Below are 22730 nucleotides of genomic sequence, written 5' to 3' on the forward strand. Positions count from 1 at the left end.
GCTGAGTATAAGAGTTCTGCAGAATTTGTCATATTTTGGTTTTGGTGCACTGCATCCCTGTGCTGTCATTAATATTTAATATTTTCCTCCTTCCCCTGTGTTTCCTGTAAACAGGTCAGTGTATTACTGACCATCCTGAGTTGGGTCCCAGCAAGAGTCCTCCTGCCTGGTCTCATTTGAGTCAATAAGTGAGACTCAGTTCAATTCAGAAGCAAAGGAAAGATTTATTCTTTGAGAAAGAAGAGGTATGACCTTATGCTCTAGAGCACACACTCCCCAGACAGGTGGTGGGTGGAGCCGCTTTAGAGGGTTGAGGGGGCGGAGTTCTGGGAGGGGTGGGCACAGCTGGGCCGCTCAAGCGTCACGTGACAGTGCCGGGTGCAGCGTCTCTGCACCCGGTTCACAGCCGCCATCTTGAATTGAGTGTCTGTGGGCAACTTCTGCACAGGGCTGGTCCAGCTGAGGTGTCAGTGTTCATGCGGCCATTTCCCGCAGGGAACTCTGGTCTGAAGTACCAGGTGTGAGGCCTCTGACAGCATCCTGTGAGCAAGTGGAACTAGACCAAACACAAAGGAAAAGAAAAGGTTAGACTTTATTTTATTCGGGAATGCGTGTTCAGTTGTGTCCAATTTTTTTAAACACCACAGACTGTGACCCACCAGGCTCCTCTGTCCATGGAATTCTCCAGGCAAAAATACTGGAGTGTTTTGCCGTTTCTTCCCCCAGGGAATCTTCCCAACCCAGGGATCAAACCCACATCTCTTGCATCTCCTGCGTTGACAGGCGGACTCTACCACCGCACCATCTGGGCTTGCATTTATTTAATTACCCAGATTTTATTTTTACTTCCCAGGAATTGTGAATGGACTTTGCTGGTGACAGCTGGATCCTGAGGCTAGATCAGATTCGAGTTTGACTTTTTGGTAATAATATTTTGTGATCAGGTTGAGTCCTTCCTGATGCATCACAACAGGAGGCATGAGACCTGCGGTGTTTCTATTTTTATGATGTTACGTTTCATCAGTGGATTTAGGGTGTGCCATTATTACATGGCTCCCTATCAGTTTCTTACCCCCTGGTTTTAGCAACCACTGATGTTTCTGGTAGTTTTGCAACATGTTGGCGCAGCCAGGAGGGACTAGATTTTTGAGAATTTCCTTTTTCTGTGTGTTTGTGGTTAGGAGGGGCCACAGTGAGATGGTTTTTTCCAGCGAGAGGTGAAGCAGTCGTCTGGTTGTACTGTAGTCACGTGACTTGACTGTGGGCTCCCCACATCACTGGCAGGTGGCAGGAACGCTTGCAATTGCTGCACCAGCCCATCCAGCACTCTTTCAGCGGCTCTACCACGTGTGTGTGTGTGTGTGTGTGTGTGTGTGTGTGTGTGTGTTGGGGATGTGTGTGTCGGCGCCATGACAAAGGCCCTGCTTCTGCAGGACACCATGTCAGCAAAGGCAGAGATAAGAACACTTCCCGATATCCATCCACCTTCCTGGACTCCTGCTTGGTCCAGCTGTCCTGCAATTTACATCCATCATCTCTTCGGAACTGCCCTCTCTGTGAACTTTAATCTCTAGCTCCAAATTGAATCCATTTTTCATCAGGGATTGCAGAGTGGTGATATTCTAGCTGTAGCATTTCTTTGGCTCAAACTATTTTAGCTGAAATTCCTGAGCTACCATCTAAACAGGAAAAGCGGAATAAATACTTGTTTCTTTCCCTTCAGTTTTCTTCTTTAACAGTTTCCCCAGTAATTAGTTCTGGTTCCTCGACATCTTCCAAAGGGGATAACTTAGTTATTTATTTACTTTTTAAAGTATCATTTTGACCTCAGGGATGTTAATATATTCAATGTGGCACTGTGGTAGTTATTACTACTACAATTATTATTGCTATTTATGTTCACTTATCCCATATTTGGCTAGTGGAAGATTATTGAAATGGCTCCTGGATTTTTCTGACACAATCCCTGTTGGTCTATGACAGCTTTACCTTCCAGTTCAACCGTGTTTCAAGGCTCTTACTGTTGTTTCCTGTCTCAGCCTCGAAATCAGTCATCCAAGGAGGCATGATTTCCCTTGTTGAAAATTCTACTTGGAGAACACAGTCTAGGTGTAGGGATATTCATTATTTTGTGGTTATTCATGACTTCTAGACATTTTCAGTGAACAGAGCAAAGAAATATGTTTTTTAAAAGAAAATATAAGATAATATCTTACTAATTATTCAAATCAAATTTAAGGTTATAGAATTTTCCACTGGACTCATTCAGTTTTGTATTTTTATCTCTCCTCTCCTGCTCAAAGGTTTGGATTCTAAATATATTAACATAATTATTTGTTTGATATATCCTGGTACACACACACAAACAATAGTTTTGGAATGACACTAATAGTGTATATACTAGTGAAATATATATGGATAATATACATTCTGATATATGCTTGATAGTTTAAGAATAATAATATTACAATTACTGAAAACAGCTAAATATTTCTTTATAATTCTTTTTATCCTTTTGATATATTCTTCTAGGACTGTATAGTCAAATTACTCTGTTTTAAAATAATTGAAGTAATTACTATCCCTGTGTTTAAACCGTCAACTTGATATATGTTTAGGTTTATTTGCTCTCAATGTTTAGGAATTGTAGTTTCCTTATTTAATATTGCTCAATTTACTTTCATGATTATAAAAGACATTATATATAATATATATATTGATTCCAAACTCAAATGTGTAAGATTAGATACTGTGATGATTTTACATGTGTACACAAACTCTTTAACACACCTTGCAAAGATGGATCCTAATTCCCTCCCTTTGAGTGTAGGTTAGATTCAGTATCTTGCTTCTCACAAGTGAAATGAGACCCAAATAGCTGTATGTGACTCCCAAGACTAAGCCACAAAAGGTATGGTGGTTTCCTCTGCTCTTTTTGGCTAGCTTGTGCTGGAGGAAGCCAGTTGTCATACCAGGAGGATGTTCAAGCAGCCTGTGGAGAGAGGAGATCCATATGGTGAGGAATAAAGGCCTCCTGCCAGCAACCATGTGAGGAACCACTGTACAGGGGGGTCCTCTCACCCAGGCAAGCCTTTGGGTGACTGAAACACGGGCCAACATCTTGACTACAATCACGTGAGATACCCAGAGCCAGAACCAGCCAGCTAAGTCTCTCCTGGCTTCCTGACTTTCCAGACTCATGTGATATAATAAAAATTTATTGCTGTTTTAATCCACTGCATTTTGGGAATCATTTATTATGTAGCAATCAATCACTAATATAGGTACATTCAGAGAAATCTAGTTTTTATTCCTGTCTCCTCCATCACCCTAAGGTTACGCATTACTTTTTACTTGCTTGTTTGTCCTTCCATTGCTTTTTATTTTAAATATAAGCAAATACATATATACTTGTATTATCTACCCTTTTTTAGATAAAAGTTAGTATATGTTACCTGGATCTTCCCAACCCAGGGATTGAACCTGAGTCTTCTGCATTGCATGCGGATTCTTTACCATCTGAGCCACCAGAGAAGCCTTTATCTGTATTTTACATACACTCTGCTGAATCTTGCGGTTTACAGTGAACAATCTTCCCTGACAATCATTCCAAAGTTGAACATATGCTTGTCATTCTTTTTTTAACAGTTGCTATTCCATACATACCTGATCTGCAGGCTGTTCAACCTACGATGTTTTCTGTGTCTAGTCTTTGCCATGCCAATAGCGTGTATTTTATAGGACACCTATATTTTTTCATAGCTTTGCCAGTGTATCTTTGGAATAAGTTCCTAAGTCCACTCTCTTTGAAAAATTTCCCCAGCTCTTATAATTTTCTCTTGTCTTCCTGCCCTTACTGCAGAGCCTATTCCCTATAATTTAGTATTTAGTTGCCTTTATTTTGTATGATTCTGAGTTTCCCATGTTAGTTCTGTGTGTATAAGATTGTGCTATTGGAGCCCACGTGAGGCAGTTATAGCTCTGATCTACTACTGTCAGGAGACTGGGTTTAATGCTAAGTTTGTGGGGATTAAAGAAGATCTGACCTAGAAAGTGAGGGGGAGGGGAGCCACGGGGATCAGTATGCACCAAAAGGGGAAGCATTTTTCAGAAGGTAGGCTACACATGAAGCTGACGCTCCAATTCTTTGGCCACCTGATGCAAAGAGCTGACTCATTGGAAAAGACCCTGATGCTGGGAAAGATTGAAGGCAAAAGGAGATGGGGGAAGCAGAGAATGAGATGGTTAGATAGCATCACCAACTCAATTAAACATGAATTTGAGCAAACTCTGGGAGATAGTGGAGGACAGAGGAGCCTAACGTGCTACAGTTCATGGGGTTGCAGAGTCGGACACGACTTAGTGACTGAACAACAACAGCAAGCTATGGGTGAAACAGCTCTACTTGTCAAAGAGAGAAAAATATCTTTTTCTCCCATGCCTATCATGATGGCAAGGAAGATAATCAAAACCATGTACAAGCCGCTGTGTTGTTGTCTTTTGAAGTAAAAAGTTGACTCGAGTTAATGATTGGGAAATGTGAAGATGTTGAAACAAAGAATAGCTATTGGGCTGGGGAGCTGGTAACAGTTAGACTATAATTCTGCCACATAGCAGAATCACCAAACTCCCAGTTCACTGGAAAATATAGGGAAAGGCCTGACACACATTCTTAAGTTATTTTTATAGGAGGCAGACCCCTTGCAGATGAAAACTGCAAACCACAAGGACATAGACCTAGACTGGCTGAAACCAGAAGATTGACAATGCTTGAAATCTCACCTTGATGCCAACCAACCTGAGAACTGTCCACGAGCTGATCACGCCCTGCTCCTTGAACACGCTAAAACTCCTCGCTACCCCCTCCAGGGTAGGTCACACAGTCTTGAGGGCACTAGCCTGCTCTAGCCCCATTTGCCTGGCAAAGCAAAAAAAAGCTACTCTTTTTACTTCACCCAAAAGTCTGTCTCCATGTTTCTATTGGTATCGGTGAACAGAGGCTAAGTTTTGGCAACATAATAAAAATTATCCTGAAGATTATTAAGATCTAAGATATGAAGTAAGACTCAGGTTACAGAAAAAATCCTTTTCTGGGCTAACCAGAAAAGTAGGTAGCTGATATCTTGCCAACCACAGTGGCTGGAAGTAAAGGCTTTGCAGACATAGATTATATTTAAAATGAATATATAGAATTTAAGGAGCTAAGATTAAGAACCTATAACTGAACAGCCATTTTCTAAAGGACAGTCATCTTGAATAGTGTCGTAGTGTCAGGAAAGAGATGTGCACAGTGGCAAAGGATGATGGGGATGCTCACCTGTCAGTCAAATTAGCTTGATCAACCCTGATTACCAACCATAGGTTCAGATCCCCTGCGCATCCAGGATTCAGAATATACTAGTTACATTTCAAAAGAAAGAAGTTGCAGCCCCAATAAAGAATGGCACAAAACCACAGAATAATGCTGAGAGAACTTGGAAAAGCAAGGCAGCAAAGAGAACAAATCCAGCCAAAGTGGCTCCCTGGACCACACTGAGCCTCACCATTTCCTCAGAATAGAGGAACTGGAATTCTATTTCAGAACCTTTTATACATTCTAGTATTTACAGTTGCATCTATTTATGACTAAATTAGCTATAGAGAAAATCATATAGAATTCTCATCTCAAAGTGTGGGTCAGCTCCTTTCTTTCTTTTCATCTGGTCCATCAGTTCAGTTCAACTGCTCAGTCGTGTCCGACTCTTTGCGACCCCATGGACTGCAGCATACCAGGCTTCCCTGTCCATCACCAACTCCTGGAGCTTGCTAAAACTCATGTCCATTAAGTCAGTGATGCCATCTAATCATCTTACCCTCTGTCTTACCCTTTCTTCTCCTGCCTTAAATCTTTCCCAGCATCAGGGTCTTTTCCAATGAGTCAGTTCTTCACATCAGGTGGCCAAAGTATTGGAGTTTCAGCTTCAGCATCAGTCTTTCCAATGAATATTCAGAACTGATTTCCATTAGGATGGACTGGTTGGATCTCCTTGCAGTCCAAGGGTCTCTCATGAGTCTTCTCCAAGACCACAGTTCAAAAGCATCAATTCTTCCGCACTAAACTTTCTTTATAGTCCAACTCTCACATGACTACTGGAAAAACCATAGCTTTGACTTTATGGACCTTTGTCAACAAAGTGTGTGAGCTGGCTCTAGCACCCACCAGCTGTGAATGGAAAAAATACACAGGACTTTGAAAACATAGTATGAAAATAAGAATATAAAAGAAATTAAAAGACACTTGCTCCTTGGAAGAAAAGTTATGACCAAACTAGACAGCATATTAAAAAGTGGAGACATTACTTTGCAAACAAAGGTCCATCTAGTCAAAGCTATGATTTTGCCAGTAGTCATGTATGGATGTGAAAGTTGGACTATAAAGAAATCTGAGCACCAAAGAATTGATGCTTTTGAACTATGGTGTTGGAGAAGACTCTTGAGAGTCCCTTGGACTACAAGGAGATCCAGCCAGTCCATCCTAAGGGAAATCAATCCTGTATATTCATTGGAAGGACTGATGCTGAAGCTGAAACTCCAATACTTTGGCCACCTGATGTGAAGAACTGACTCATTGGAAAAGACCCTGATGCTGGGAAAGATTGAAGGTAGGCAGAGAAGGGGACCACAGAGGATGAGATGGTTGGATGGCATCACTGACTCAATGGACATGAGTTTGAGTGAACTCTGGGAGTTGTTGATGGCCAGGGAGGTCTGGCATGCTGCAGTCCATGGGGTCACAAAGAGTCAGACACAACTGAGTGACTGAATTGTTCGCAATGTAATGTCTCTGCTTTTTATTATGCTGTCTAGGTTGGTCATAGCTCTTCTTCCAAGGAGCAAGCATTTTTTAATTTCACAGCTGCAGTCACCATCTGCAGTGGTTTGGAGCCCAAGAAAATAAAGTCTGTCACTGTTTCTATTATTTCCCCATCTATTTGCTATGAAGTGATAGGACGGGATGCCATGATCTTAGTTTTTTGAATGTTGAGTTTTAAGCCAACTTTTTCACTCTCCTCTTTCACTTTCATCAAGAGGCTCTTCAGTTCTTCTTCACTTTCTGCCATAAGGGTAGTGTCATCTGCGTATTTGAGGTTATTGATATTTCTCCCAGCAATCTTGATTCCAGCTTGTGCTTCATCCAGCCCAGCATTTCTCATGATGTACTCTGCATATAAGTTAAATAAGCAGGGTGACAATATACAGCCTTGACCTACTCTTTTCCTAATTTGGAACCAGTCTGTTGTTTCATGTCCGGTTCTAACTGTTGCTTCTTGACCTGCTTACAGATTTCTCAGGAGGCAGGTAAGGTGGTCTGGTATTCCCACCTCCTGAAGAATTTTCACAGTTTGTTGTGATCCACACAGTCAAAAGCTTTGGCGTAGCCAATAAAGCGTAAGTAGATGTTTTTCTGGAACTGTCTTGCCTGTTTGATGATCCAGCAGATGTTGGCAATTTGATCTGGTTCCTCTGCCTTTTCTAAATCCAGCTTGAACATCTGGAAGTTCATGGTTCACGTACCTTTGAAGCCTGGCTTGGAGAATTTTGAACATTACTTTGCTAGCATGTGTGATGAGTGCAGTTCTGCGGTGGTTTGAACATTCTTTGGCTTTGCCTTTCTTTGGAATTGGAATGAAAACTGACCTTTTCCAGTCCTGTGGCCACTGCTGAGTTTTCCAAATTTGCTGGCATGTTGAGTGCAGCACTTTAACAGCATCATCTTTTAGGATTTGAAATAGCTCAACTGGAATTCATCCAGTCCATATATATATGTGTGTGTGTGTATGTGTTAGTCGCTCAGTTGAGTCTGACTCTTTATGACACCATGGACTGTAGCCTGCCAGTCTTCTCAGCCCATGGAATTTTCCAGGCAAGAATACTGGAATGGGTTGCCATTTCCTTCTCCAGGGGATCTTCCTGACCCAGAGATCGAACCCGCCTCTCCTGCATTACAGGCAGATTCTTTACCATCTGAGCTACCAGGGAAACAATATATATACATGGGGCTTCTCTGGTGACTCAGCAGTAAAGAATCTGCCTGTAATGCAGGAGACGTGTGTTGATCCCTGGATCAGAAAGATCCCCTGGAGAAGGAAATGGCAACCCACTGCAGTATACAGTATTCTTGCCTGGGAAATCCCATGGACAGGGGCGCCCAGCAGGCTACAGTCCATGGGGGTGCAAAAGAGTTGGACACAACTTAGCAACTAAACAACAACAAATATATATATATTTATATAAATATAATAAATATAATAAATATATTTATATATTTAAACATATATTTAAATATATATAAATAAATATATTTATATAAATATAATAAATATAAATATATAGATATATAGAGTTCTATATATATATATGTATATATATAGTTATATATCTCTGTGAAGGTGAATTCTTTCAGACAAGGTTCTGTAACTCACTATGGGCAAAACCAAGTAGGCCATATTCCTTGCAGTGTTGCTGAAACTTTGCTGCACTGTTACACTATCACAGAAGAATCCTGACAAGCACATGGTAACAGCAGATTTTCAACAAACCCTGGATACACTGATCAGATTCTTAGCTCTAAATACTGGTCACAATTACATTCTATCCTTGCCTTTCTCCCCTTCCTTTGTGTGAATTAAATGTCAGTGCATGTGAACCTTTATATGTAATTGATGAGATTCTTAAAAAGCTGCACACAAATCCACTTTATATTGTCACAAAATGCCGCTATACACACAGTATGCAAGTCACTGAGGATGCAAATGCATGTCTAGAACAGAAAAAATTTCTGCACTTTAGAAATTTATTATTTAGTTGGGGAGACCAGATGTAAACACAAAGATAAGGACAATCATCCCCATTTGATTTCAGTAGCAAAGGAGTTTCAGGGTGCCGCCTGATGGAAACACCATTCAGGGACCAAGCAAGGAAGGCTTTGATGACAGATAAATGGAGAAGAGGAGGAGGGTTTTTGGCAGGAAGGATTGTGTGTGCTAAATCAAGAATCTGGTAATGCGCCATGATATAACATTAGCTGTGGTGAGGAACTCGGGTGGGTATCCCATTGGAACTGAGGATTTTTAGCAGGAGAAGAAGAGGGTGAAGCATGGAGGAAGATGAATAGGCAGTGATGTGTGGCATAGAATGGAATAGGTCAGGGAGTGGTGATGGAGGCAGGCAAGCTGATCCAATGTCTGTGAATAGAATCATATTTTTCACACTAAGTCTGAGAACCCAAGGACCACTGATCATTTCAGAGAAGTCTCATCTTAATTTTTAATTAAACTTCAGCACTACAGCAACCTCAGATGTCCATCTGATGAAAAAAATGTTCACAGATTGAGGTATGAGAAAGTCATTCTGGTTTATATATAAGTTAACTTGAATTTTGTGCTAACTAAATCAGTTTGTTTATGGCTTATCAAACACACATTGTACATATGCTTTAATTATTAAAGAAAAGGGTACATTGATCAGAAGTAAAAAATGTCCATGTTAAAAATAAAGATTAAAGGCTTCCCTTTGCGGACACCCATGCTGGTGCTCCTTTGATGATAAGACCCCCTTCCCAGGTGCCAAAGCCATACTGCCTCTCTGTGTACATGCTGAACATTTTTATTTTTTTTGAAACCTTGAAGGGATATATTCCTGAATTGTTTGATGTTCTTTGTTCTAACAAGATGTGAAACTGTGTCCAAAACCATGCTTCTCTGGAGCAGTTCCTCAAAGTTATATGAGAGGTTGCGTGCTGGGCTATAGTCTTCAGTTTGGCTCAAATAAAACTCTTTTCTCTCCCTATTTGATTCATTTTCATCAATACATCTATATTTGACCCCAGTATCCATGTATATGTATATTTATATACTGGCATAGTGTTGGGCTTTCTATTCTAATTTATCTTTTAGAAAAGCAGGTAAATAATGGACAAAACAGAGACAGGGATTTCCCTGGTGGTCCAGTAGTTCAGACTGCACACTTCCACTGCAGGGGGCTTGGGTTTCCTCCCTGGTCAGGAAACTAAGATCCCGCAAGCCATGTGGTATGGCAAAAAAATAAACACACAACAGAAACAGACTCACAGACATAGAAATCAGATTAATGGTTGCCAAGTGGGGCACGGGCTGGGAGAGGGATGGACCTGAAATTTGGGATTGGTAGATACAAACTATTACATTTAGAATGGATAAATATCCTACGGTATAGCACGGGGAACTACATCCAGTCTCCTGGGATAAACCATAATGGAAAGGAGTAGTTTTAAAAAATAGTGTATATATGTGTAAAATTGGGGCACTTTGCTGTATGACAGAGATTGGCACAACATTGTACATCAACTATACTTTGATAAAAATAAAAAATTTTTAAATTTTAAAAATTAAAGCAAGTAAATGTTTAAAAGATAACTAAAGGTTGGTTAATTGGTGTCCAGCAAATTTCAGTCTCACAGAGTGGCACTGCTCTGAGCCGGGGCATGTCTGTGTGTCCCTCCTGTGTGCAGAGGATAGCCCACTCTTTATCCTAGTTTGCTTTTTCAGGAATGTAGGAGATATGGACAGTCATATATTGAATGGCCTTTTTTTTTCCATTTTCTTTTTAAAAAAATTTTTATTGGAGTATAGTGATTTACAATATTGTGTTCGTTTCAGGTGTAGAGCAAAGTGAATCAGTTATACATAGACAAATACCCACTCTTTTTTTAGATACTTTTCCCATACAGGATATTACAAGTATCAAGTAGAGTTCCCTGTGCTATATAGCTTCAGTAACTTTTTAAGAGCCAGATTTTCCACACGCACCATCTCATTTTTCCAGTAGTCACGTAAGGATAGGAAAGTTGGACTCTAAAGAAGGCAGAGCACCAAAGAATTGATGCTTTCAAACTGTGGTGCTGGAGAAGACTCTTGGGAGTCCTTTGGACAGCAAGTAGATCAAACCAGTCAATCCTAAAGAAATCAACCCTGAATATTCATTGGAAGGACTGATGCTAAAGCTGAAGCTCCAATACTTTGGCCACCGATGAGAAGAGCCGACTCATTGGAAAAGACCCTGATGCTGGGAAAGATTGAGGGTAGGGGGAGAAAGGGGCAACAGAGGATGAGATGGTTGGATGGCATCATCGACTCAACGGACATGAGTTTGAGCAAACTCTGGGAGATGGTGAAGGACAGGGAAGCCTGGTGTGCTGCAGTCCATGGGGTTGCAAAGAATTGGAGACGACCAAGGGACTGAACAACAACATCTCACTTTATGGCAGCAAGCCTGTGAGTTCTGTTAGTCCCAGTTTACAGGTAAGAAAAATGAGACCTGCAGAAGTGAAATAACTTGCTCAAAATTACAAGCTAATATAAATGCCAGGACCAGCATACTGACCCAGCTTGGGTTGATTCTAAAGCTGAGGTTCTTCCACTCCACACTGTAAAGCTTGGAGGAGGAAATGTGCTAGATCTGGAGGTAGGAAGAGGGTAGTGGTGCAGTGTTTGAAGTGTGAGGGAGTGAGGGGAGAATTATAAAATAGTGCAGTCACAGCTCAGCTCATCCTTGCCCTTAACCTAAAAAGATTGGCTGTTGCTGGGATGTGAGGCTTTTCCTGCACAGGGTCATTCGTTGCAGAGGAATTTTTTGAACTGTATCACCAATGACTTCCCTGGTGGTCCAGTGGCCAAGACTCTGCACTCCCAATCCCAGTGCAGGGGGCCCAGGTTCAATCTCTGGTCAGGGAACTAGATCCTACATGCTATAGATCCCCATAGCTGAAGATCCCATATGCCACAATGAAGGCTGAAGATACCGCATGCCGGAACTAAGACCTGGCACAGCCAACTTAATTAAAAATAAATCAAACATCTCAAGCAAATGTACAAAGGAACTGAAATCCACTGTGGGGCTTCCCTGGGGGCTCAGTGGTAAAGAATCTGCCTGCCAATGCAGACACGCGGTTTCCATCCCTTGTCCGGGAAGATCCCACATGCCGCAGAGTGACTTAAGCCCATGCACCACAATTACTGAACCTGTGCTCTAGAGCCTGAGCACTGCAACTGCAGAAGCCTGTGAACCCCAGAGCCCGGGCTGTGCAACGGGAGAAGCCATCGTAATGAGAAGCCTCTGCACTGCTGCTAGAGAATAGCCATCCCTGCTCCCCTACACCCGCCCCCTGACCCCGTACCGCCCGCCACAACTGGAGAAAAGCCCGCAGTGCAACGAAGACCCGGTGCCACCGGAAGTGAATAAGTAAAAATAAAATTATCTTAAAAATCTGTTATGATTTGAAGATTTAAACTTATTTCAGGCACTGCCCTGAACTCGGTGCTCATTGGAAGTTTTCTGGATTTGACTAAAGCCTCTATCATAGGAGGAGATTGAGATTAATTAAAATATCAGTGGAACTGCTTTTCCTTTGGATTTCCATCAAATTGATACCTGTGGGTCTGTATTTTCCTTGCCACCTGTCCAGGTAAATCTAAGAAACCATTCAAAGACTATTCATCCTCTAATAATTCAGGTGTTAGCCAAGTGCCAAGCACATGAGTGTTTATGGTGAGAGGTTCTGTCCCTTAGAGTAAAGCAGACTCTTATGATCCATCTCAGACCCTGGGTTCTGTTGAGGTGACCGGTACTACCTTCTCCACTACTCAGTCATTTGGGAAGAGACTTAAAAATCATGGTATGTCCTGCTACAGCCTGGATGAACCTTGAGGATGTTGTGCTACATGAAGTGTAGTTGTTGTTGTTGTTTAGTCACCGAGTCATGTCTGACTCTCTTGCAACCCCAGATACAGAAGAAGGAGGTTGCCATTTCCTGCTTCAGGGGGTCTTCCTGACCCAGGGATCAAACCCATGTCTTCTGCATTGGCAGGTGGATTTTCTACTGCTGAGCCACCTGGGAAGCCCCCAAGTAAAATGAGCCGGACACAAAAAGACACAAATACTGTATGATTCCAATTATATGAGGTACCTAGAGTAGTCAAATTCATAGACAAAAAAATAGAATGGTGGTTTCCAGAGTCTAGGGGAGGGAGCAATGGGAAATTGTTATTTAATGGGTACAGAGCTTCTGTTTTGCAAGATGAAAAAGTTCTGGAGATTGGTTGCCTAACAGTGTGAACGTACTTACTAATGTACACTTAAAAATAGATAAAATGGTAAATTTTATGTTATGTGTTTTTACCACAATTAAAAAAAATCATTTAACACTGCCTCTGCCTTCAAACTGGACAAAACTTTAATATGCCTCAAACAGATGAGAATTTCTTGTGAACTGAAGAGAGTGAGAAAATGTCCCAGTGTCTACATCCCTGCGATCACGCCTGCAGTGCTCTGAGTTCTCACTATTCGGAGTTTCTCACTGAACTACACTAGGAGATTCCCTAGTGGTCCAGTGGTTAAGACCTTGTGCTCCCCATGCAGGGGGCCCCGGGTTTAACCCCTGGTGGGGGAGCTAGATCCCCGGTGCTGCAACTAAAAAGACTGCCTGCTGCAACAAGAAGATCTCACATGCTCCAGAGAAGATTGAAGATCCCCTGTGTCGCAGCAAAGACCTGATGCAGCCAAATAAATAGATAAATATTTTAAAAAAACACCAATTAAGGAGATTTGTGGTCATAATTAGAAAATTTTCAGACCATCTCACTGCATTATTCTCCTATCGTAACAAAATGAAGAACAACCAGGGTCAGTTTTAAGCCACTCTGATGGAGGATACAGAACCACCCTGGATGGCTCCTTGAGAATACGGCAAAAAGCCACATCCCTTCCGGAGGGTCTAATTCTGGAGCTCTGCTGCCTAAACACCCAAGTGGCGCACACTATAGTTTCTACAGGAGAGTCATTTCCAGAGCGGTCTCCTCTAAGCCTCAGCGTGTCCTCGTGATCAAGAACTTCCAGGGACACGTTGCTCGTGCTGCGGAAAAGGGGGTGAGCGCTAGGAGCCCCTGAATGGCTTTCCCGGGAAACTTGAATCTGTCACCCAGAGAACCTGGCTGGGGTTCCTGGCACACCTCTTGTTCCCAAGTTACCATGCTCATCTTAGAAGAAAACCATTACCAACCTGAAGGTGGTGGGTACTAATTTGCCCATCGGGATGCCTTCATTCTTCCAAATACACTGAATTGAAATGCTGCTGCCCTTTTCTGCAGGTATGTATCAAAAAAGTAGCTGCCAGCATCCAAACCCTTGGGCAGCGAGGAGATCCAGCCAGTCAATCCTGAAGGAAATCAACCCTGAATATTCATTGGAAGGATTGATGCGGAAGCTCCAGTACTTTGGCCACCTGATGCAAAGAGCTGACTCACTGGAAAAGACCCTGAGGCTGGGAAAGATTGAGGGCCGGAGGAAAAGGGACAACAGAGAATGAGATGGTTGGATGGCATCACCGACTCGAGGGACATGAGTTTGAGCAAACTCTGGGAAATAGTGAAGGACAGGGAAGTCTGGTGTGTGTCAGTCCATGGGGTCGCAAAGGTTGCACGCAATGGAGTTACTGAACAACAACAAGAAAACTTAGCTCAGTATCAGTGCGGAGGAGAGCACTGCAAAGGGGACTGAGCCCACGTGGGACAGCCCATCTAGGGCTTTCTTTCCACCAAAGTGAACGTGGTATCAAGAGGCAACACACCCGGCAGTGCTGACGCAGAGCGCCAAATCTACCACACACTTACTAGCACCGTCATTTTCTTCTGCCTGTAACTGTCACAAGGTGTAATAACCTTATATGAGTAGAGGGATGTCTTCCCAAACAAGTGACTCTACTGTGCCTCTCCAGCGCCCCAGGCTTGGTCATTATGGAGATGGAGAGAGTGGGACCTGTCAGAATTCAGCACTCATAATGCCTAATTGGCTTTTTTTTTAATCGAAAGCCATAAACAGAATGAGGGTAGGTGGGTGGTACTTTGGCCGACCCATTATCAAGAACCACTTGCCAAGGCTAGCCTGCTATGTCCTCTCATTTAAAAATAGTAAGAGGAGGAGGAGAGGTTGGGGGAGGGTGGTCAAGGAAGACTTGCTTTTTTTGTGTGTTCCTTAAGCTTGAATCTGAGACTCTGCCTCTGGCTTTCTCTTTGCAACCAAGCAAAAATTCTTAAAAATCAAGTGAAAAGACAATCCAATGACTTTAGCCAAATATTTCTAATTTGAAAATGATGCAGAGACCAGGAAGGGACATAAGATTAGATAGGTTATAACTGGAGCAAAATTATTTTTTTTGTTTTGTTTTGGGGAATATGGTTTCTTGCTATCAGATTGGGCCAGGGCTCCACCTGAGATATCAAGACTGACTCCACCTGGTCCTTACCTGACCCTACCTCATTCCATACTTATATTCTCAGGCTTACATTCTATAGAGTAGTTTGGTTAGCATCTTGGATCAGGTTCTCCAGGAAATAGACTCCGAGAGAGCAGTTTGAGTGCAGGAAGTTAATGCAGGTGTGATCTCAGAAACAAAACCTATAAGGGAATGAGAGAAGCAATTCCAGGCATCTCCAAGCTGGGATGGCTCTTCCAAGATCTCCTAAGCTGGGATGTGGGCTTGAGCTGCTGTAGCTCCATTTAGATGCATCCCTGGATGTGAGCTGCCTCCAGTTGGGGAGATAGACCTTGGACCAGGCAATTCCATGCAGGCAGGAGCAGTTCCCAAAGGATTGAACCAGAAAGTGGCGGTGTGAACCAGAATCTGGGTGGGATGAATGTCTCGGTCCTGAAGCGGGTATCTAGGTAGCCTACCACATTACCACTGTCGACTTAAAAATATAGTCACAATCTGAAAGTAGAGAGTTGTGGGGAAATTCTTAGGACTTCAAGCCCAGGAAGCAGCATCTCAAGTAGCCCTGAGAAACTGCTCCGAGGAGGTGGGGGAAGAAGTTGGGTTACATAGAAGTCTGCAACCAAAGGGGACAGGTAGTCTGAAAATCAAAGGGTATTGTTAATTAAGGAAAACCAGATATCTCAAGTTAAGGAATGTGTATCCTTCTATGTATGGAAAGATGCAAGCATCTGGCTTACTGAAATAATTTCTTTCATATGAATTCACCTATCTGGGGCCAGTATCTTGTTTTCTGATTTTCTTACATCTTTAGTTCCTTGCTTACCATAGAGAGTGGTGGCAGCTGACAGCTGCTGGATTGCAGGCATTGTCCTCCCTTTTGGGTGCCCTCTGGGCTCAGAAATTCACATTTGGAGGTCTGAAATCACTGATGACTGTGACATCCTTGTTTACTGATATGGCAGGAAAATACTCCATTTCACACTACTTATTGTGGTTGCTTTTTTCTCCTCCTGTATATTGGATCACAGCTTTCTATCAATACAAGTTGATGAAAGCAGACATCTGGCATGTTTGTGCTCCATTTGTATCCCCAGTGCCTACAACAGTAATTGGCAATGTATTGTTGCTGAAGTAACATTGAATGAGTTTATACTTTTTGCTTGTATTATCCTGTATTGTTTTAAACAAATAAGTGAGGATAGTCATGTAGCACTTTTTTTTTTCTGGCAATATTTAAGCATTTTGCTAAAAACCTAAGGACATTCTCCTCTGTAGCCATATTAAAATGATCTGTCTTTAAGAAATTTTCACTGATAGAAGGCTGTGATCCAATATACAGTCTGTATTCAGAATTTTCCTATTGTCCTAATAATGTACTTTCAGCTTTTTTTTAAGTCCAAAATCCAGTCTAGAATCATGTATTTTGTGGTCATGTCTCTGGTCATTTTTAATCTGGAAATTTCCTCAGCTTCCTTCTGCCTTTCATGACATTGATGTTTTGAAGCTGTCAACAAAAAATAGCCATGGAGTTATGCTGAGAGTTATGTTTTATTCAGCAGAAATTTGTAGGACTTAAACCCAGGAAGTAGCATCTCAGGTAACCCTGAGAGAACTGCTGGTGGTAGGGGGAGAGAAGCCAGGTTATATAGAAGTTTTACAACAAAGGGCAGGTAGTCTGAATGTCAAAAGATTATTGTTACTGTTAATTAAACAAAACCAGGGACTTCCCTTGTGACTCAGATGGTGAAGAATCTTCATGTGATATGGGAGACCTAGGTCCGATAACTGGATTGGGAAGATTCCCTGGAAAAGGGAATGTTATCCACTCCAGATATCCCAAGTTAAGGAATTTAGTGCTTTTCTCTGCACAGGAAGATGTAAGAGTCTGGGCTCACTGAAGTCGTTCCTTTTGTGTGCACCTCATCCTTCCAGGGCCAGCACCTGTTTCACATCCTGAGCTTCCTTTCCCTAGGGCTCACTGTAGGGAGTGGCTGTAGAGTGACAGCCGTTAGACAGAAGGGCTTCTCCTTCCTGAGTGCCCCTGGGGCTCAGTGGCTCATGCTGGTGGGCTGCAGTCACTGAGGACCGTGACATCCTTGTTTACTGGTATGGCAGGAAATGTTCCATTTCCCAAAACTCTTGGTCTAGTTGTTTTGTACGATGGTCCTCAGTTTGGATGTGTCTGTCTCCTCATTTTACATTCAGATTAAACATTTTTAGCAGGAACACATTCTAAGGGATGCTGTGTTCTAGTGCATGGCAGCAGAAGGCAGATGATGCTCTTGGTCTCATTATTGGTGATGTGAGGCTGAGATGAAGGTCTTGGTGTCATTATGGTGATGTGAGGTTGAATCATTTGGTTAAGTCATTGTCTGCCAGCCAGGCCCATATCAAAAATTTCCCTTTCTCTTTGTACTTAATAACCTGTGATGCAATTTTCTGAGTGTGCATGAGTATCCTGTTCCTCCCAAATTGTACTGTCAGTGATTTTAAGCATCCGCTGATGATTCTTGCCTAAACCGGTAGTATTGTGATGGGTACAAAATAATGTAACTCTTTCGGAAGTAAGATATCTCATATTGGGAACCATTATTTGTAGAAGCTCTGTAACTAGAAATTCTACATATTATAAAGCCATAAAGAATTGACTTGCAATGTGGGAGATTCAGGTTCGATCCCTGGGTCAGGAAGATCCCCTGGAGAAGGGAATGGCTACCCACTCCAGTATTTTTGCCTGGAGAATTCCATGGACAGAGTAGCCTTGCAGGCTACAGTCCATGGGGTCGCAAAGAGTTGGGACACAGCTGAGTGACTAAGACTTTTAATTTCAATGATACATACCACAGAATGCCTCATTAGAAGTACAACTTTGAACTGGAATGCTTCACCAAAATGCAGAGTTCTCTTCCAAAGTATTTATTAAATGAAGTGGAGGTGAGAAGTTGAAACTCATGTTATTCCTGAGATCAAACCAGAATTAGGCTCTAGTCAAAATGGGATAAAAAAAAATTCCATGTGTTAAATCTTAGATGTGAGTGTGAGGAGGCAGGGCAGACACCCAAGATTGCATGGGCCATCCACTGTCTAAGACGGATGAAGTGTAAATGAGGAGACACATTTTCTCACCTCAGTTTTTTCTGAATTTAATTTTTCCTGTATACAAAAGTAATTGTGGTATAAAATTTCAAGCAACAAAGAAATCAATGCTGTAGAAAGTAAAAACAAAAAAAAAGCAAAAAAAAAAACCCCACTGAGCTGTCAACTAGTGATAGTATGGAGGTATAGTTAGCCTGATTTATTCTTATGCTTTTTCTAATTGTCTGTCAATCTATTTGGGCTTACTAGGTAGCTCAGTGGTAAAGAACCCACCTGCCAATGCAGAAAATGTGAGTTCAATCTCTGGGTTGGAAAGATTCCCCGGAGGAGGAAATGGCAACCCACTCCAGTATTCTTGCCTGGGGAATCCCATGGACAGAGGAGCCTGGTGGGCTACAGTCCATGGGGTCACGAAGAGTTGGACACAACTGAGCATGCACGCATACATGTATACATAAATATTCATGCTTACCTGTTTTAAAAGAGCTTGTATTACATATACTTATATATTACCTATGTATAGCCATACACAATTGGTATATAAATAAACAAATAAAGACAGGTTGCCTTGTTAATTCAATATTTTTTATTTAATTATATTTTAATTAATTTTTTGACTTTTGACCTAAAATTTTAACATTTTAATCACTTATTTGTAGCTTAAAGAGTCAAATTGTTCTACACGGCTTGTAATAGAAACCAGCAGTTTCCTATCTTACTTCCCTCAACTCCCCAGGTCCCATTTCCCAAAGCCACTCAGTGTACATCTTTTAGCTATTTGTTTCCATGTTTCTAGATAACTTACTTGCATTCTTGCTTTTTGATATTTAGTTTTAGATATTTTCTATTGGTTTTTCCACAGTGAAAGTGAGCATCTGGTCATCTTAAACACTTCCCCTGCCCTCCCCTTCCTTTCTCTTTGTTCTATAGCTAAACAAAATATAGTTATAATCTTGATTAGATGACAGTATGATGTTCATGCTGTAACGGCTATGGAATTATTGCTCACACTGCTTTGCAGGGCACTATGCTTTCATTTGAAACATGTATATTATCTAGGGTGAAACAGATCACCAGCCCAGGTTGGGTGCATGAGACAAGTGCTCGGGCCTGGTGCACTGGGAAGACCCAGAGGGATCGGGTGGGGAGGGAGGTGGAAGGGGGGACCGGGATGGGGGATACATGTAAATCCATGGCTGATTCATTTCAATGTATGACAAAAACTACTGTAATGATGTGAAGTAATTAGCCTCCAACTATTAAAAATAAATGGGAAAAAAAAATATTGGTTCTTTGTTTGCATAGTTTTCTATCTACCTGTACTAGTTCATCCCCAAACTCTTACCAGCAGCATAAATGTCCTCTCATTCTATCCCCTTCTGTCACATAATGCATCAGTTGCCTCGGCCTCTTAATGATGTGCCTTCCCGTCCCTCCATCCTGGTTGTTCTCTAGATCTGCTGCAAGGCCAACATAATGGAATCTGAAATCTTCCTTCACTACAATTCTGGAAACATCCTTCTCCTCTCTATGTTGTATCCCCTGCTTACAAGATTCCATGTCTGTCTCTATCTCGGTTTATTTCCTGATTTTGTTGGAGAACATCTTCCAGTAGCTTTCCAAGAGAGGTGCATGTGATAAAAAATTTTGGAGATCTTGTACAACTGGAACTTGGACACCTTTTTCCAGCCTCCACCTCTATGATACGCCTGACAGTTTTCCTTAATATGGAATTATAATTGGAAAGAATTTTCCTTTTTAATATTAAAGCATTGCCCTAGTGTCTTCTATCCCAGTGTTACTGGATTGGAGAATTCCAGTGCCAATCTGATTTCTTATCCTTTGTATGTGACCTGTTTTTTTCCATTAGGGAACTTTTACAATGTTCTCTTTGACCCCAGTGTTTTGAAAATTTACTCTGTTGTACCTTGGTGTGGGTCTTCTTTCACTAATTATACCAGCCACTGTTGGCCCTCTCAGTATAGGAACTCATGGCCTGCATTTTTGGAGAATTTTCTTGACTTTCCTTTGGTCATTTCTTTCTTTCAGTTTTTCTTTCTGCAATGCCTGTTATGCAGATATGTGTATGTGTGCTCAGTTGCTTCAGTCGTATCTGACTCTTTGCAAACCCATGGACTGCAGCCACCAGATTCCTCTGTCTTGCCTGGGATTCTCCAGGCAAGAATGCTAGAGTGGGTTTCCATGCCCTCCTCCAGGGGATCTTCCTGACCCAGGGATCGAACCCATATCTCTTATGTTTTCTGCATTGGCAGGCAGGTTCTTTACCACTGGCTCCACCTGGGAAGCCTTGTCACATAATGGGTCATCCCCAAGCTCATTGGTTATTAGTCATAATCATTTATTTCTCACTCATGAATCTTCCTATGGCAGGCCTGTGGGATGACTGCTGTATCTCTGCTCTGTAGGTTTCTCAGTCTTCTGGGACCAACCAGCTCACCAGGAATATGTCCTCCTGTGGACAGCAAAGCTCAAGATCCCCTACTCCCACTTCCTCTGCATAAAATCTCATTTCACTCTTTTCTTCATGTCACATCCACAAGTATCTCATTCATCCAAGCAAATCACACGACCCAACCCAGCACATTAGAACTGGGTTGTTCCTTGGTCGTCAGTGGAAGGGAGAAAGGATACATCTTTGCTGAACAGTGAACCAGACTTCTGTATTATTCTCCCACGTTTGTTTTGGTTTCTGCCTTTGATGTTAGAAGCTTTCCTAAAATCTTTGGTGAGCCCTGCCGAGGGTGCTCACACTTGAAAGTGAAGCACAGGGAATTCCCTGCGGTCTAGTGTCTAGAACTCCATGCTTTCACTGCTGAAGGCCTGGGTTCGATCCCTGGTCAGAGAACTAAGATCCCACAAATTGCGTGGTGCAGATGCCCCCCTGCCCCCCAAAAAAGAGTGAAGCACAGAAAAACCGATTGGGAGGCTCTATGGGAAAGGGGTGGACTTGCTGACTCTGTAGGATACTCTTTCTGGGCTGTTTCACTGGGAACCACCGCCAGTAAGTATCAGTGGATCTTGGCCCTTGAGTAGCTCCATTTCTGAGAGAGGACTCTTTCAATATCCCACCCTGAGGATAACATGGCCTTCAGCAGTCTGGGGATAAGTGAAAGAAGGGGTTCAGGGAATCTCACTGTTATGGTGAATCCTGGTTCTCAGGATGATTCTCCTGCCTCTGCTTTGCCCGGTACTCCTAATTAGAGAATGGCTCTGGTTCAACCTCTTCAGAAGGTAAACCTTAGGCCTTTTGCTGTTTGGAAAAGGGGAAGTCACTTGTAGGTCTGAGTGGAAATGAGAACCTGGGGTCTACCTGCTTTTTATATGGAATTTCAACAAATTCTCCATTTTGTAGATCACCCTGGACACCCACCCTAGAAGTACCATATGCTGCCCATTTCTGCCCCATTCTGGAGCTCCGTGGTATGAATGTCCTAACTTCTGGCTTCTCCTACTATGAATTTAAAATTTAGCTTGACCTAGTATATGAAATCAGCCAGCAGCTTTCCCTGGTGGCTCAGATGGTAAAAGAATCTGCCTGCAGGGCAGGAGACCCAGGTTCGAACCCTGGGCCGGGAAGATCCCCTGGAGGAAGAAATGGCAACCCACTCCAGTATTCTTGCCTGGAGATTTCTGTGGACAGAGGAGACTGGCGGGCTACAGTCCATGGGGTTGCAAAGAGTCAGACATGACTGTGCGACTAACACACACTGTATTTGAACCTAGACCTAACCTAGCAACTTTCCACTTTTCAAAACCTTACTCTATTTCCTTTCCTACTGTCTTTCATGTTGTAGTCTTCTGCATTTTCATACTCTTGCTGTTCTTTTAGTTCAGGACAGAGTAGCACTAGCATAAGTGTCTAACCTGCCATATTTTATCAGAATTTGGCTGTGCTGGATCTTTGTTGCTGTCTGTGAAGGCTTTTTCTAGCTGCAGTGCACAGGCTTCTCATTGTGATGGCTTCTCTTGTTGCAGAGCACAGGCTCTAGGACGAGTGGGCTTCAGTAGTTGCAGCCTCTGGGCTCTAGAGAACAGGCTCAGTAGTTGCTCCTTGTGGAATCTTCCCGGATCAGGGATCAAACCTGTGTCTCTTACATTGGTAGGCAGATTCTTTACCACGGAGCCACCAGGGAAAATCCCAACCTATTGTTTTTTAACTAACTTATGAATCTAGAATATCCTTCCATAGCAGTGTAGAGATAATTTTTGCTTATTGTTGTCCATAACTCCTTTACTCAATCCCCTACTTATGGACACTTGTGTGATTTCCAACCCTTTGCTATTAAAATGATGCATGGCGAACATCTCTGTGAACATGGGTGATATT

The 22730-nt window shown here is 42.3% G+C and overlaps 1 long non-coding RNA gene across 2 annotated transcripts in view; it reads left to right on the forward strand.

Annotated features, from left to right (window-relative positions):
• Positions 1-368: 368 nt before the first annotated feature.
• The window catches only part of LOC110127534 (uncharacterized), a 50261-nt gene continuing 27899 nt past the window's right edge, over positions 369-22730 (forward strand). The window contains exon 1 of one of the 2 annotated variants that reach the window (XR_011489973.1): positions 369-584. This is a non-coding gene — a long non-coding RNA (uncharacterized lncRNA). The remainder of the gene's footprint in view (positions 585-22730) is intronic. The other variant, XR_011489972.1, reaches the window with a different exon arrangement.

This window comes from Odocoileus virginianus, chromosome 10 (genome assembly GCF_023699985.2).
Source record: "Odocoileus virginianus isolate 20LAN1187 ecotype Illinois chromosome 10, Ovbor_1.2, whole genome shotgun sequence".
In the NCBI taxonomy this organism is placed as follows: Eukaryota; Metazoa; Chordata; class Mammalia; order Artiodactyla; family Cervidae; genus Odocoileus; species Odocoileus virginianus.